Source organism: Equus caballus, chromosome 20, assembly GCF_041296265.1.
Source record: "Equus caballus isolate H_3958 breed thoroughbred chromosome 20, TB-T2T, whole genome shotgun sequence".
NCBI lineage: Eukaryota > Metazoa > Chordata > Mammalia > Perissodactyla > Equidae > Equus > Equus caballus.
The window spans coordinates 27,952,263-27,967,547 of record NC_091703.1 but is presented as its reverse complement, the minus strand read 5'-3'; the positions used below and the strand labels follow the sequence as shown (position 1 = coordinate 27,967,547).

General features: G+C 40.6%; 2 non-coding genes across 2 annotated transcripts; one reads left to right on the top strand and one right to left on the bottom strand.

Moving 5' to 3' along the window:
- The first annotated feature begins 1,077 nt into the window (after nucleotides 1-1,077).
- TRNAI-AAU (transfer RNA isoleucine (anticodon AAU)) lies at nucleotides 1,078-1,151 on the top strand. The gene has a single exon. It is a non-coding gene; the product is annotated as a tRNA-Ile (tRNA).
- A 6,515-nt stretch (nucleotides 1,152-7,666) lies between these two features.
- Nucleotides 7,667-7,739, bottom strand: TRNAV-AAC (transfer RNA valine (anticodon AAC)). Its single transcript has one exon. It is a non-coding gene; the product is annotated as a tRNA-Val (tRNA).
- Nucleotides 7,740-15,285: the final 7,546 nt, after the last annotated feature.

Below are 15,285 nucleotides of genomic sequence, written 5' to 3'. Positions count from 1 at the left end.
CAATATATTCAAGTGATACCACAGTTTCATTTTTAAATTTGTCAATAATTATAACACAAAGAAAAGTAACTGCTTAATCTTATGGATAAAAATCAATTAGTTGTCAAAAAACGTGCCAGGTGCACATAGTTTTAAAATTGGGGGTAAAGGTACAGGTAACAAAATTTTGAAGGCTAAAGCCCAACTTAGCTAAGGATAAATCGTCTAAGCTTTGTTAATTCTTCAGCGTTTGTTTGTATCTTGTTTTTATTGGAATAGCCTCCAAACCCAGTTTTAAGAGGCCCCACTCAGACCGGAAATTCCAATACGTCCTTTTCTCCAAAGTTTTGAGGTCTGCACAGCTGCTGGGGCATCGCAGTGTCAGCTTTTTTTGCCTTCAGAACAGAAATCCGAGAAATTTGAAAGCGGCTCGGAAAATCTAGAGCGCTCGCGGGTGCCATTGTCACTCCAGAAATGGTCCGGATCCCTCTTTCCGCTAGAAATGGCCTTCGCCTGCGTGGGCAAACTCAGAGCTGGACGCTGAGTTGCTGGGAAATCGTCCAGGAGGAAGAGCTGCCTGTCTAGGATCTTTGTGAGGGCTCTGGAGCTCAGACTTGTCTCCTCTCCCGCCCCCGCACCCACCTCTCCCCGTTCCTGCACCCGCTAAACCTGGCTTACATCACCGTCCGTGTGTGTTTCGTGTGTAAAGAGAATTACGCGCCAGGCTTGTTGAACTTGAGAACTCTTGGTGTATGGGAGGCGCAGCGAGTGGGCGCTAAGGAAGCCTCTCTTGTGAATGTTTCATTGTGTTTTCTTGAGGGAAATCGACAAGTTTGAGAAAGTCTGTTTTCAAGGGAGAGGCGAAGTTCGTTTCTGCTGCAGGCAGTTTTTACCTTGTCTTTTTCGTTTTGCAGGAGCGCAGAAAGGGGAAATGGAAAACAGGAAGAGAGGCTTGAAGAAGCAACGTGACTTGATCTTGGTTAAAAAAAGTTAAACGAAAAAGTTTCCTTGGAAAGGGGGAAGCAAGATCTTTAATTTTAAATAAAAGAATGTGAACACACTTTTTATTTTTTAAATGAAAACGTCGACGTGCCAGTTGGCCGGTTAGCTCAGTTGGTTAGAGCGTGGTGCTAATAACGCCAAGGTCGCGGGTTCGATCCCCGTACGGGCCAAGGAATGTCAATTTTGCTGTAGTCCCCTCATGTATTGAAAATAGCCTCTCCGACGTAAAATTGGAATGAAACATAGACTTCATTTCGTAATCCTTAGCAGTGACATCTACCTTTTTTGTCCCTCTTTTCAACATGGGGGTGGGTGGGGGGGTGGAGGAGAAAAAGATAAAACTCTTGTGGAAAAAGTGGCATAAAGCCTTCAGATGGAAATTTTCCGTGAGAAAATGAGGATAGGAGTTTAGAGGTGGCATTGGAAGCGAGACGAGTGTTTGATGGCCTCTGATCCTCTGAAAACCCCGGTTTCCTTGTCCCTTTCCCAGAGTCAGTCCACTGAGTCTCTGATTGTCTCCTTGCCCTTGCGCTGCCTTTTCAACACTGTTGAAGTCGCTATTTCTTATTGATAAAATAATCACAATCGGACACAATGCATATTTTCCTTTCTTCTTCTTTTTTTTTAATCAGTAGGCTTTTACCAAAATTTCTGTCCATGAGGACAGATTTTTTTTTTTTTTTTTTCTGGATCTCTGAGGTGGAGAACAGTTCTCAACACAAAGCAGCCATTTGGTGAGTATTTGTGGATTGAATGCATGAAGCCTCACCATCAGAGTGTGTTTTCAAACGTTAAGATTAGTTTACGTTCTGAACATTTTACTTTGGCCTAAAAGAAAAATCACATTATTTATTTATTTATCCAAGTAATGTATAATAAAAACACCGATTTTATCGCTGAGCCTTTCCATTTAACTTTCAGTTTAGTGATGAAATGAATAGCAGAGATGTTGTTAAGGATAAGGTGAAAGATGGGTGAGGTTTAGGAATGTTGTAACTGCCAGGATGGATCATGATTACGGCTTCGGTGATGACGGAGTTGGGGTAAGAAACTGGAATATGTGGAGCACATCACCAGGTAACAGAAAAGTTAATTTTTATCTTGACCTTTCTGCATCAAATCAACCAGAAATAATTAGCTACCTGTGGTGGGTTTATTGCCTTAATGACCCCATTCCTTCTCCAGTCCCTTTATGCATGCTGTTTTTCATGTCACCTTGCAGTGTCTTCCCACTCTCTCTAGGCTGAGCACTGCAACTTACTTTGACCAATGATCCCATTGTAGCGAATTTGACAAAGAAGATGCTTGAATAAGCCAGTTGCTCTTTCTGCTTGCTTTTTTTGGTTGTTTCGTCTTTTGTTTGTTTTTTAAAATAGGCTTTATTTTTTAGAGCACTTTTAGGTTCACAGCAAAACTGAGTGGAAAGTTCTCACATCCCACTCCCACACCACACACATTCTCTCCCACTGTCAACATCCTAAATCAGAATGGTAGATTTGTTACAACTGATGAACCTACTTTCACATGTCATTGCCACCCAAAGTCCATAGTTTACATCAGGGTTCACTCCTGGTGTTGTACATTCTATAGGTTTTGACAAATATATAATGACATATGTCCACCATTACAGTATCATACAGAATAGTTTCACCGCCCTAAAAACCCTCTGTGCTCTGCCTATTTATTCCTCTCTCCCTCCTAATCCCTGGCAACCTCTGATCTTTTATTTTCTCCATAATTTTGTCTTTTCCAGATGTTGTATAGTCTAATCATACAGTACATAGCCTTTTCAGATTGGCTTCTTTCACTTAGTAATATGCATTTAAGTTTCCTCTATATCTTGCCACAGCTTGGTAGTCCTTTTTAGTGCTGAATAATTTTCCACTGTCTGGATGTATCACAGTTTATTTATCTACTCACCTACTGAAAGACATCTTGGTTGCTTCCAAATTTTGGCAATTATGGATTAAGCAGCTATAAACATCTATGTGCTGGTTTTTGTGTGGACATAAGTTTTCAAATCATTTGGGTAAATCCCAGGGAATGTGATTGCTGGATCATATGGTTGGTAAGAGTGTGTTTAGTTTTGTAGGAGACTGTCAAACTGTCCTCCAAAGTGGCTGCACCATTTTGCATTCCCACCAACCATATATGAGAGTTCCTGTTGCTCTGCATCCTCCCCAGGATTTGGTGTTGTCAGTGATCTGGGTTTTGGCCATTCTAATAGGTGTGTGGTAATATCTCACTGTTGTTTTAATTTGCATTTCCGTAATAATGTATAATATTGACCATGTTTTTGAATGCTTGTCATCTTATATCTTACTTGATAAGATGTCTGTTGAGATCTTTTGTCCATTTTTAATCCAGCTGTTCTTATTCTTGTTGAGATTTAAGAGTTCTTTGTATATTTTGGATAGCAGTCCTCTATCAGTAATGTCTTAGGCAAATATTTTCTTCTAGTCTGTGGCTTGTCTTCTCAGTCTCTTGACAGTGTCTTTTACAGAGCAGAACTTTTTAATTTTAGTCAAGTCCAGCTTATCAATTATCTCTTTCATGGCTTGTGCATTTGGCGCTATATCTAAAAAATCATCACCAGACTCAATGGTCATCTAGATTTTCTCCTATGTCATCTAGGAGTTTTATAGTTTTGTGTTTTACATTTCAATCTATGATTCATTTTGAGTTAATTTTAGTTGTGAGTATCAGATGTGTGTCTAGATTTATCTTTTGCATGTGGATGTGCAATTGTTCCAGCACTATTCGTTGAAAAGCCTGTCCTTTATCCCTTGCATTGCTTTTGCTCCATTATCATAGATCAACTGATTATATGTGTGTGGCTCTGTTTCTAGGCTCCCTATTCTGTCCCATTGATCTATTTATCTATTCTTTAAAAGTACCATAATGTCTTGATTGCTGTAGCTTTATAATAAGTATTGAAGTCAGGTAGTGTCATACCCCCAACTCTGTTCTTTTCTTTTAATATTTGTTGACTATTCTGGGTCTTTTGCCTCTCTATATAAACTTTAGAATCAGTTTGCCAATATCCACAAAATAATTTGTGGGTACTTTGATTGGGATTGTGTTGAATCTATAGATCAAGTTGGGAAGAACTCACATCTTGTCAATATTGAGTCTTTCTGTTCATGAACATGGAATATCTTTCTATTTGTTTAGTTCTTTAATATCTTTAATCAGACTTTTGTAATTTTCCTCATGTAGATCTCATACAAGTTTTGTTAGATTTATACTTAAGTATTTCACTTTAGGGGGTGCTAATGTAAATTATATTGTGTTTTTAATTTAAAATTATAATTGTTCATTCCCGGTATATAAGAAATTGATTGACCTTTGTATATGAACCTTATGTCTTACAACCTTGCTGTCATTGCTTTTTAGTTCCAGGAAGGTTTTTCTTTTTTTCCTGATTGCTTTTGCCCTGAGCCATTGTCATGAGAACTTGCCTGGGTTTAACATGTGAAGGAATAAGAGATGTTTGGAGATTAGCTGTTTGTCTGTTGTTCACCAGACATGTGAGTCAGCCCAGCTGGGACATAAACAGTCTGATCAATCCCCACCTAGATTAGTGAACCACAGTCTAGAGAGCTAACTAGATTCTAATAGTTTTAATCTACTGAATTTGGATGGTTTGTTAAGCCATATATTTGTGGCAATAGATTAGTGATATGTACATTAAAATATCATTCATTTTATTCCAGTAGAAGTAGCCTCCTTGCTATTCCTCAAATACACAAGGTAAACGCCATGTCAGGGTCTTTGTGGGCACTATAGCCTCTGTCTGGAATGACATTACCTGGATATTCCCATGACTCATTCATTTTCTCCCTTCAGATTTTTGCTCAAATTCAGCAATATTCCATTTAGAAGTTGAAAATAAAAACTCACCCCTAGTGTCCTTCCCTGATTACTTGTTCTCCTTAGAATTTATTTTCACATTATCTACCATTTTATATGCAACTTTATTTAAAAAATATTTCTGTAAACTTACCACTAGAAAGGAAAGATATTTCTGCCTATTTTGTTTAAAGCTGTTATCCCAGGGACTAATGCAGTATCTGGTACATAGCATACATTCAATAAGTATTTATTGAATAAATGAGTGATTAAGTTCTTCTTTGTCTAAAGCAAAGAGGACACATACTTGAAGAGAGGATAGGAAAGAGAAGCCAACATCACCTTAGATCTGGCCCTCCAGAGACGTTGGGTCAATAGAGCAGGAAAGGCACATTTCCCTTTTCCAGAAGTTCACAGAAGGATGCACTTGGTGTTGGCTTTCTCCATTTCCCTTCTCTCCCTCAATTATCTACAAGCTAGGTAGAGTGGGAGTTACCCAATTAGAGTTTTAGGAATAAGGTCACCTATACTCCAGCTGGAAGAGTCTCTCAGTTTAATAAGATCTATAGATCTTTAACAAGGTCTAGATTTTCCTGACCCCACTCAATGGTTGTAGTGCATTGATTTATATGCTGGCAATTAGGGATTAATGTAAATGAGTAAATTTCTCAGTGTCATTTTTTCTTTGAATCTATTATGTCTCTTCCATCTACCGTCCGATTCTCTTTGCTTTTTCCTGTTCCAATTCTCCCCCACCTTAAGAAATCCATGTGGCCACCTATCTAAATACTTGAACCAGTTTTGAGGCAGAGATTTTTATTGAAAATCAAGTTATAGGTCTTACAGGTCACTTGCCAGCCCATGGGTTGATTGCCTTTGAGAGCTCTGGCCCAATCATATATGACCAGAGGTTAGGCATCAGCATTATGTGTTAGAAAATATGACCACCCTCAAAAAGCAAATATCTCTTTTGTGATTGCAGACTGATGGTATCTGTTAAATGAGACTAATGATGAGGCAAGCTAGTGGACTGGCAAGTTTGTTACTCCATAGTGGACATCTGATGATTCCTTCCACCATTTTACACTTTAGCATAGTTCTAGAACCAGCCTACGTGTAATTTTGTCCTGAAAAGAAAAAATAACTGGGAAGAGAAACATGGAATTAAAATCTATATGTGCTATCATAAACCTTGGAAAATTCTTTAGTCTCCTCAGGGAAAGGAATTGTCTTGTATTCCTATCAGTGAATTACTAACGACTTAAAGAGAATTTTATCTGCATTGACTGGAACAATATTCTACCGACTATTGGGGTATTCTTATGAACATTCAAATACACTATTTGACTACTATCTTAAAAACATTTCTCTTGCCTCAACATTTCCCTCTAGCTACTACCCTATGTCTCAGATGACTTTATACAAAATCTCTAAGGAACTGTACAGATTTACTGTCTGCAATTTCTCTCCTCCTATTCTTCTCCTAATGAACTACATTCAGTTTTTCTGGCACCACCACTTCCTGTAAAGTTTTTGTCAAAATCACCAATGACCTCTAAATATCTGATACTAATGATTGCTTCCAAGTCCATGATTTCTCAGGAGCCATAGGCACCTTATCCTTCTTAAAATATTTTCTTCATTTGACTTCCAAGACACTGTTGTCCTGATTTTCTTTCTACCTCACTGCCTTCTCCTTCTCAATGCCCTTTGTTTCCCCTCCTCTCATCCACTTTTTTTTATAAGGGAATGTCTCAGGGCTTGGTCCTTGGACCTCTTCTTTATATACAATCTCTACCTGGTGATCTCATCAGTTCTCATGGCTTAAGTAATGTCTATGTGACTACAACTATCTAATTTGTATCTGCAGTCTAGAGTACTCCATTAAACTACAGGCTTGTAGATTCAACTCATTGCTTAGCATTACACTTGAGGGTTTTATACTTGGCATCTAAAAGTTAGCATGTCTAAAACAGGATGCCCAATATTTCCCTAATATTACTGGTACATCCTGGCGTCCCCATTTCAGATAATGGCAACTCCATCTTCCAGGTTGTCAGCAAAACACCTCAAAGTCATAATTGATTCTACTTCCCCTCCTCACATCCATTCTCGCAGGAATGTCTCTTGACTTTATCTTTAAAATATATCTAGATTGTGACTACTCCTCACCAACTCGACTGCCACCATCCTGTCCAAGCCACAGTTATTTCTGATATGTAGCATGATGAGAGAGACTTAGATCTCCCTGCTTCCATTCTTTTCTCCAAACAAAAAATTCTCCACAGAGTTGGCGGAGGGGCTGTTTAAAACACTCAAGTCATGTAAAGTTACTTCCCTGCTTAAAATCCAATGTCTCCTCATTTTATCAGAGTAGAGGCCAAAGTCCTTAAAGAAATGATCAGCTGCACTTGATCTCTCCCTTCCATTCTGTTTCCTCTCTGACTCCAGGAGCCACTCTCCACTCGACTGTTTCTCCTGCAGTTACAGTTGGCTTCTTGATCCTCCTTGCATTCATCAATCACACTTGTGTGTCAGGGAGACTCATTCTCTGTTCCTACCCATAAGGGATAGGAACAGCGCCTATAAGGATGAACAGCGACCACAGCGAAGGGCAGGATCTTCTCTAACCCAAGGGAATGGATAGCACACGATCGCTTGTTAAGGGAGGTGAGGGAGCAAGTCTGAGCTCTGGTCTTGCACTGTAATTCTTGTAATTGAAAGTCCCGGGCGGTAAAGTGAGCACAAAGATTTGGTAGTTGGTGGAAATGTGAGAGATTCAGATAGAACATTTCTAGACCAAAATTCAGAATTTTCGGGAAAATATAGCAGTTGTTTCCGCCCGGTCTCGAACCAGGGACCTTTCGCGTGTTAGGCGAACGTGATAGCCGCTACACTACGGAAACCTGTCTTCCTTATGTTCCTTTACCTTTTTTAATGAGTCATGATGAACCTTAAATTTACTCTCTTCTTCACGAGATTTTCTTAGTTGAGGCGCTATTTTTCCTTCTACACTTTCCGATTGTTAGAATCAATAATATCTAAACTCGTTAACTTATAGCCAGGCCAATGCTACTCCCAGAGCCCTGTTAGTTTACAGACAGCAGGCAGGGAAATCTTAGGCAGACTCTGGGGAAATTTTATTTCAAGAAATTTCTTGATATCTTCTATTCAATTTCTCTGACTGTGTAACGTGCTCTGATCTTCATCTCTCCCTGACTGAAATTCATCCTTTAGGAGCTAAAACCAACTGGCAGAGCTTAGGGGACTTCCTCGGGCCATGGTTGAAGCCTGAGGGGCAGACGGTGGGGTGGCGGACTGTGCCCAGCTGTCTGTCAGGCGAGAGTAGTGGGGTGGCTGGGAAGTTTGTGAAAGTGGAATCTGGCGAGTAAGTCCAGTAGACGTCAAACGAACTTCTCCCTTCTGTTCTGCATCACTCACGTTGACTGCTCTGGAACGTGTCAACTCGGTGTGCGGTGTCTGTTAACGTCTTATAGCTGGAAGATCACCTTTGTGACTTACCTGACTCTCCTTTGTTATTCACTCCATTTCAGCTATCCTAGGTCACTGTCCTTACACTGCACACTGCAAGCGATCTGCCTTCTATTAGGTTCTAAGGCTGATCCCCTGCGAAGGTGCTCAGTAGTGAAAAAGAGTTTGTCCCCAAAGTGGTCGTGAGAAGCTAGTCACAGGAAAGAGGCTTCTGGACCTTTGAGAAAGGTCACAGCCTGGCCCTCTTTTGTGGCCACTAAAACGTGACCTGATGGAAATATTGTGAGTGGTGGAGGAGAGAGGCATGTTCCTCTCCTCTATTAGCGCAATCTCTAGCTGCACCTTTTTTGCTCTGAAATAAGATCAGCAAGATAAAGAGCTGTTATATTTAAGGCATATGTGTGTTTGTTAAGCTTTCTCAGCAATTTGGTTTGATGCTTATTTTAAAGAAACCATTGAATAGCCCAGTCCCATTTTGTGCACTGGAGGTATCCAATGCCCTAAAGAAAGTGACAAACAGAAGGAGGGAAGGGGGACCTAAGCTGATCATAATGAGAATTTTGTACATAGAAATTTAACTACAATAAGATTTCTGCATGGAGTGACAGCTATAAAAGTCACAGGGTTGTCTTACATGGCAACAGAAAAGGGGCATCCCCTCCAGTCTTAACGGTCAGGAAATACTTGCTAGCGGAATTGATGTGACTTAGCTGATGAAAAAAAATGTGAGGTGGTTGAAGAGCTTTGAATGGAGAGAGGATTCCTGCATTGGGGTGAACACGGAACTGAAGGTGAAAGCAGTGTGAGGAGCTCCAATTGTAGGTTTGAATCAGAGTGTGTCTTTATTTATTCCTTTCCTCATGGAAATTTATTCCCCTGAGAGTAAGTAAAATAGCAGGTGCTGGATCAGGGGGAGAAGGGAAGGCCTTCCACAGCATGGAATTTAGATTTAATCTGGATGGGATGGGTGGGAAAGAATTGACTGTTCAAAGAAGAACAGGACATTTTCCATTTCCGTTCAAAGACCTTTTGGCTTTTGTGTAAACAACGAATGAAGAGGGCCAATATTTTGTGGTAATATTTAGAAGCATTCATAACATTTGAAAGAACTATATAGCGAACACCACATACATATTTACTTATTGGAGATTGGTCCTCACTTTCTTTGCTGAGGACTTCTGCTTAAAAGATAATATTTCCCTGACGATTTCCCTTGCCCCTGGGATGAATCTATTACTTGGCATTGCTTCCAGAGCAATCTCCAAGTACTAGCCTTTGTGAAATGTTGGGGGTCACTGAAAAGCCATCTTTTTCAGGGTACATTGGGCTCACTTTCTTTTGAGCACCTAGGGTTGCAGTGTACCAAATGTTGTTCTCTGTTCCCTAAGGAGTAAATGACCTCATAGGCTCTTTTCTTTTTGAAGCTGAATGGCCACAAGAATTGAAAGTTTATCAGACAGGACATTGACTTGAGTGTTCTTTTCCTTATGCTGGTAGCCTGTCAGGATCTTGGTAGTGAGATTCATTCAAATGTCCACTTTTAACACTCCTAAATGAGACACATTCTTGAGCTTTAAAAATGAAAGACAGAGCCAGCATTCAGGTAAACGTGTACAACAAGAATAAGGAGCCTGGATGGGTTTGGGGAAGTTTAAAATCAAGGCAGAAAAAATTAATTCATTAAGACCAATTACCAGGGAGCAAATACACAGACACACACACACACACACACACACACACACATACACATATATATACACATATATATAAACATGTATACGTGATTCCCACACTACGTATTTATTATAGTTTCATGCATATATTGGCAGCTTCCTCATGCATAAATATCTCAGCTTAGCTTTGTGAACAATATCTAGGGGATCAAATTTTGCCAATCCTGAGGAAAGGCAGGTGATAAAAAAGAGTTCTGCTAAGTGTGGTTACAATTTTCCTCAAAGAAAATCATGTTTAATCACCGTCTACTATTTGCTCCAAATGAAAATATAAGTTCCAAGAAGAAAAGAATACTTTGTTTGTTGTGTTCACTACTTTATTCTCAGCTACTTAACAATCTCTGTCTTATAATAAGAATTCAATTAATATTCCTTGAACAAATGAATGGATGGATGGATGAATTAATGAATGAATAAACAAGGACCAGGTAAAAACCAAGAATTCAGTTTTGTACATCCAAAGTTACTTTTTCCCAGTGTATTGTAACTGATGGGCCTTTTAAACTTGTGCCAAGTGAGATGCCTGTAAGGTTATTTAGCACTTAAAATATCCTCTTCAAGTGAGCTTGTGATGAGACTGTCCTTGGACCTATCAACTGAAGCCAACTTGTTGTTGGCTTCCTGCTGCTTCTAGCGTTCGCCCCTGTCATCCTCAGCAAGGACACTGGGTCTTACTGTAGTGGTTATCACTTGTGTGTTATATGCAGAGGCTCTAGTTTTTTTCCCCCGCTAGATTCAAAGTAAACCAAGCACTGATCCCTTTGTCCTGGGTTTTTATGTCATAACAGAGAGATCAGGAAGTTGTTTTACACTTGTTCCCATCTGGATGATGCCTGCTCTAGCGGACTCCAGGGTTCTGGGACCACACTGACATCTACATTTCCTCATTTCTTTCTGGCTCCCATAAGGAGCCACCCTAGAAGCGTTTTGAACAAAGCCCGAGTGCCTATAATTGCCAAATACTCTCAGAACATGGAAGTAACAGCAAATTTGGTGGCCTATTGTGGAAGCTATAGAAATGCGGCATGCTTCCAGCTTTGGCCAAGAAAGAGGAGGCCAGGGATTCAGATGACCTGAGCAGGCCTTGAGTCTAGTACCATGGAAAGGAATTAATGGTCAGGAATAGAAGGTAGTTTCATTTGTGGCTCCTAAAAGTGGAGCTCCCGTGGGTCCTGTCCCTTAGCTCTATATTCTGAGAAGTTGGAGCAGCAGGGGAGGGGGGATATTGGTGACTGAGCCAGCATTTGTCACAAATCAGAAGAGTAACCAGAAATAACAACAGCTTGCCAATGAAGTTCTGACCACGTCCTGAATGTGACATTTGTTTCTTCAGCTTAACCTTATTAGGTTGGAATGGTAAGTGTTGAAATGAAAGACAGTGAAATTTGACTTAAAAAATTATTTTCTAGCCTCTTTAGTATTTTTATTCCAATATAAATGATGGTTCCCTATCACCACCTACTATTTTACTTATAACTTGGGTTTCATAGTGATGAAAAATCATAGTAAGTCAGAGATAGACTTAGTTATAATTATGGCAAATTAAGCACAGCATTTGCTTTCTCTCTTTCTCAAACTACACGATAGAGAATATTAGGGGATGTTTTAAGAAAATGCACTCACTTTGATCCTGACTTTAAGTTACCAAACACTCTCTTATCTAACAACCCAGTTTTCCAGCAATGCTCTGGACACCACTCTTCCTTTTTACCATCCATAGAATCGTGTCTTCAATGCTGTGTCTTCAACGACAACAACAAATCCACGCTGTCCTTTTCTTACTCCTGACCTTCCTCTGGTGAGAGAAGAAAGTAAAAGAGAAAACTCTCAACTTTCACAATAATGAACCTCACCTCTAAGGGAAAATTTACTCAAATTCTCTGGTCTTGACCCAAGAAAAAGTGAAATATTTCAAAGGGAGGATTTCTTCCTCCTTTCCCAGGAAGTCTCAGAGAAAAGCAGAAGCTCTCCAAAACCATAAAATCAGAGTGAAACTGGTCCAAGGATCCACCAACAGAGCTTGGAAGACTCAGCTCCCTTCTCAGTGCATAGGTTCTTTTCCACTCCTGGAGGAAATTCCAGGCTCGCCTACTTCTTATGTCTGCTTTTTTTGGTGACCTCATGAACCAGCAGCTTTAAACAAGCATGTGCTCTGCAGGCATCAAAGGTTTTTTCTATCTTATTATGGCTTTACTGCTTGAGAAAAAAAGGCAAGGAAGTATTAGGAGCTGTGGCAGTCTCTAAATTCTCTTGATTCTTTCTGCATCTCAGAAACTTCACACACTTGGAATATAAGGGGCACTCAGTGAATGTGTGGGAATGAATCCGTAACCTGTTAATTTGTTTCTCCACTACAAGGAAGTTAGTAGAAAGTGGTTCTATCCAGTTTTAGACTTGAGGAGTGGCTCATAGGGCCCCAAGTTTTCTCCTAAGTGTTTTCAAAAGCTGCAAGTTTGGGCCAGCCACAGGGCTTAGTGGTTAAGTTCAGTGAGTCCGGCTTTGGTGGCCCAGGTTTGGTTCCCAGGTGCCAACCTACACCACTATTTGGTGGCCATGCTGTGATGCTGACCCACATAAAAAATAGAGGAAGATTGACCCAGAAGTTAACTCAGGGTGACTCTTGCTCAAGCAAAAAGAGGAAGATAGGAAACATATGTTAGCTCAGGGTGAATCTTCCTCAGGGGAAAAAAAAGTTGCAAGTTAGACATGGAGGAAGAATGTGACTCTTTTCCAGATGAGTGCTCCAGGAACTCCAATTATGGAAATGCCTGGAAATAAAGTTTACCTCTCTGTCAAAAGAGCTGCAAGCAGCTTTCTTAAAGCAACAACTGTTTGTCCTGACTTCCATGATGGAGGAATCCTTAAGATGTGGGATCAAAGATGCTCAGATCTGGAATCACGGCAAGCTTCATGGATGAGACCAGTGCAGTTGCACAGAACTTCACATTCAGAAGGACCCTGTGCTTGAGGATTAATGCCCTGAGGTCAATCTCTTTAAATTCTTAATAATTTTATCTTTGAATTTGTATTTTGTAAGTGAAGACTATGAGACAGTGGAGCATGCACTGGGGGCTCAGACTTTTGCATATGGTCTGCCTTCTGCTGGCTCCCTGCCTCCCTGGGATACATTCTTGGCCACCTGCTCCTGTTTTCTCGCCCTGGGACACACCTGGCCTTCCCTGCCCTGCCTAGCCCCATGACTGCTGCCACCCTCCACCTCAGCTGGGGCCTGGGCTCTGGGTCCAACACTCCCACCCAGAGTGGGGAAGGCAACACCACCACTCCTTAGGTGGGCAGCTAGGGGAGGCCAGCCCCTGTCCACCCATATCTGAGTAGTGAGTGAGTCTCTGCACTGAGGTTGTAGTCCTTGGCATGGATTGGGGCTGCAGCCTGTGGGAAGGGGAAATTTACTTCCTCAGTTCTAGATAGAAAGCCTGTATGTTTTATTCTGAACTAAGCCCAGCATATTATTTAGCCAATCCTATGTGGGGTAATAATAATCTGTACCCTGGGGCAAGCATTTTTCATAGGGCTTCTTACATGGAGGATCCAAGACAGAAAGAGGCTAAACAATTTGCTCAAAACTACAAAGCAAATAAATTACAGAATTGATATCAAGTATCAGTGAAGTCTGGCTTCAGAGTTAGCGCTGCTGGCGACATTCCATGCTGCCTCCCATCCCCCAAGACCACACTCTTACAAGGATTTTCTCCTCCTTTGAACTTTCTGTAAATTCTCAAGGCAATTTGTGTAAGCTTCACTTACTTGTTTTAATTTTATAATTTTTAATATATAGTTTCTTGGTCAAATATAATTTTTAAAGTAAATATATTTGTTAAATTCTTGCTTCCATTTTTACTTTTTTTAGTTTTTGTGCCTTTATCTGCTGCATACTTTTATCTCACATATTGACAAAGATTTTACCCCTTAGTGAGTTATTCTTTTTTGACAGTTGAAAATATTTTATAATTTATTTAAAAATGTGTTCCAGTGCATTCTGGTTATTTTTCTTATGTAAATTTAAAAACAAAAAAGATGTTAATCACTGATTCACCCATACTATTGGTCTCCCATATAAGTATATAAAGAAACATGAGAATTTAGATGGAAATGTGAGAAGCTGAACTGACCACAAACATTAATTTTAAAAAACTCACTGGTTCGTTAAAAAAAATACCACTTCCACACAAATATGAAACTGTTAAGGGAAGCACCATCTTTGCATAACATAGAAAATATTTGAAAGAGAAACTTTGCTCTTTTTCGTTGTCGTTTAACTAAAACACTGTAAGTGAATGTGAATTGTGCAAATTGATCATGTCATGCTTCCTGGTTTCCGGGATCTACACAATCCCCTGGGAGACAGTTCCTTCTATTTCTCTTCAAGTCTTGGATGCAGAGGCACCCCACAAATTGGAAATCCAATGTAGTCCTGGAAGGGTTTCTGAAGGGTCTCATTCTTCTTGCGATGGTTCTCCGAGTCTTTTGATCTCCCTTGCTCTCGCGTCCAGGGTCAGGCTGGGACGCCATTCAGTCACTCTGCCTTTTCCTGTCAGATCTCCTGAGTGACCTCAGACCGCGATTGTGCGAATCTCTGCCTTCACCTGTATCGAAGGGCTCCTTCCGAACTCTCGGCACAGCTAAGATTTGGAAATATGGTTCCAGACACCACTCCAAAGGCCGCTGGCAAGACCCCGTGAGCCGTGGGCTGCCTTTCAGTTATCACAGTGGTCCTCCTGTTATAGTAACAGACGTGGGACACTGAGCATGCACATTCCATGTCGGTGGATCACTTGACGTTTTTTAGGCTCTCTGGGCTCTGAGTCCAGTCATAGGAAGTACGATCCTCCCTTCTTGTGTGCCGCTGCCTGGCACAGAACGGGCAATTTCCAGAGTTCAAGTCCACCGGACCTCGGTTATTTTCCTGGGATCATTTTCTGGCGCCCAAAAGATGGAGATCACAGAATCTCCTCAGGTCAGATAAACCTAAATAGGACAAAAGCGAGGAGTTTTTCTGAAATCTACCATCCACCGAGGCTGCTTAAAATTTCTGCCCTGCGTTTAGAAAGCTATTCTCTTCCGAGGGGTAGTCTTTGCTTGGGGTGAGTCAATGACTCTCATAGTATTGATTTGAATACATGGAAGAGTGTAGCTACTTTGATAATTTCTTGAAAGAAAAGGTCAATTCAATGCTGCCGAACCTGGGATAGCCAGAAAATGTATATTC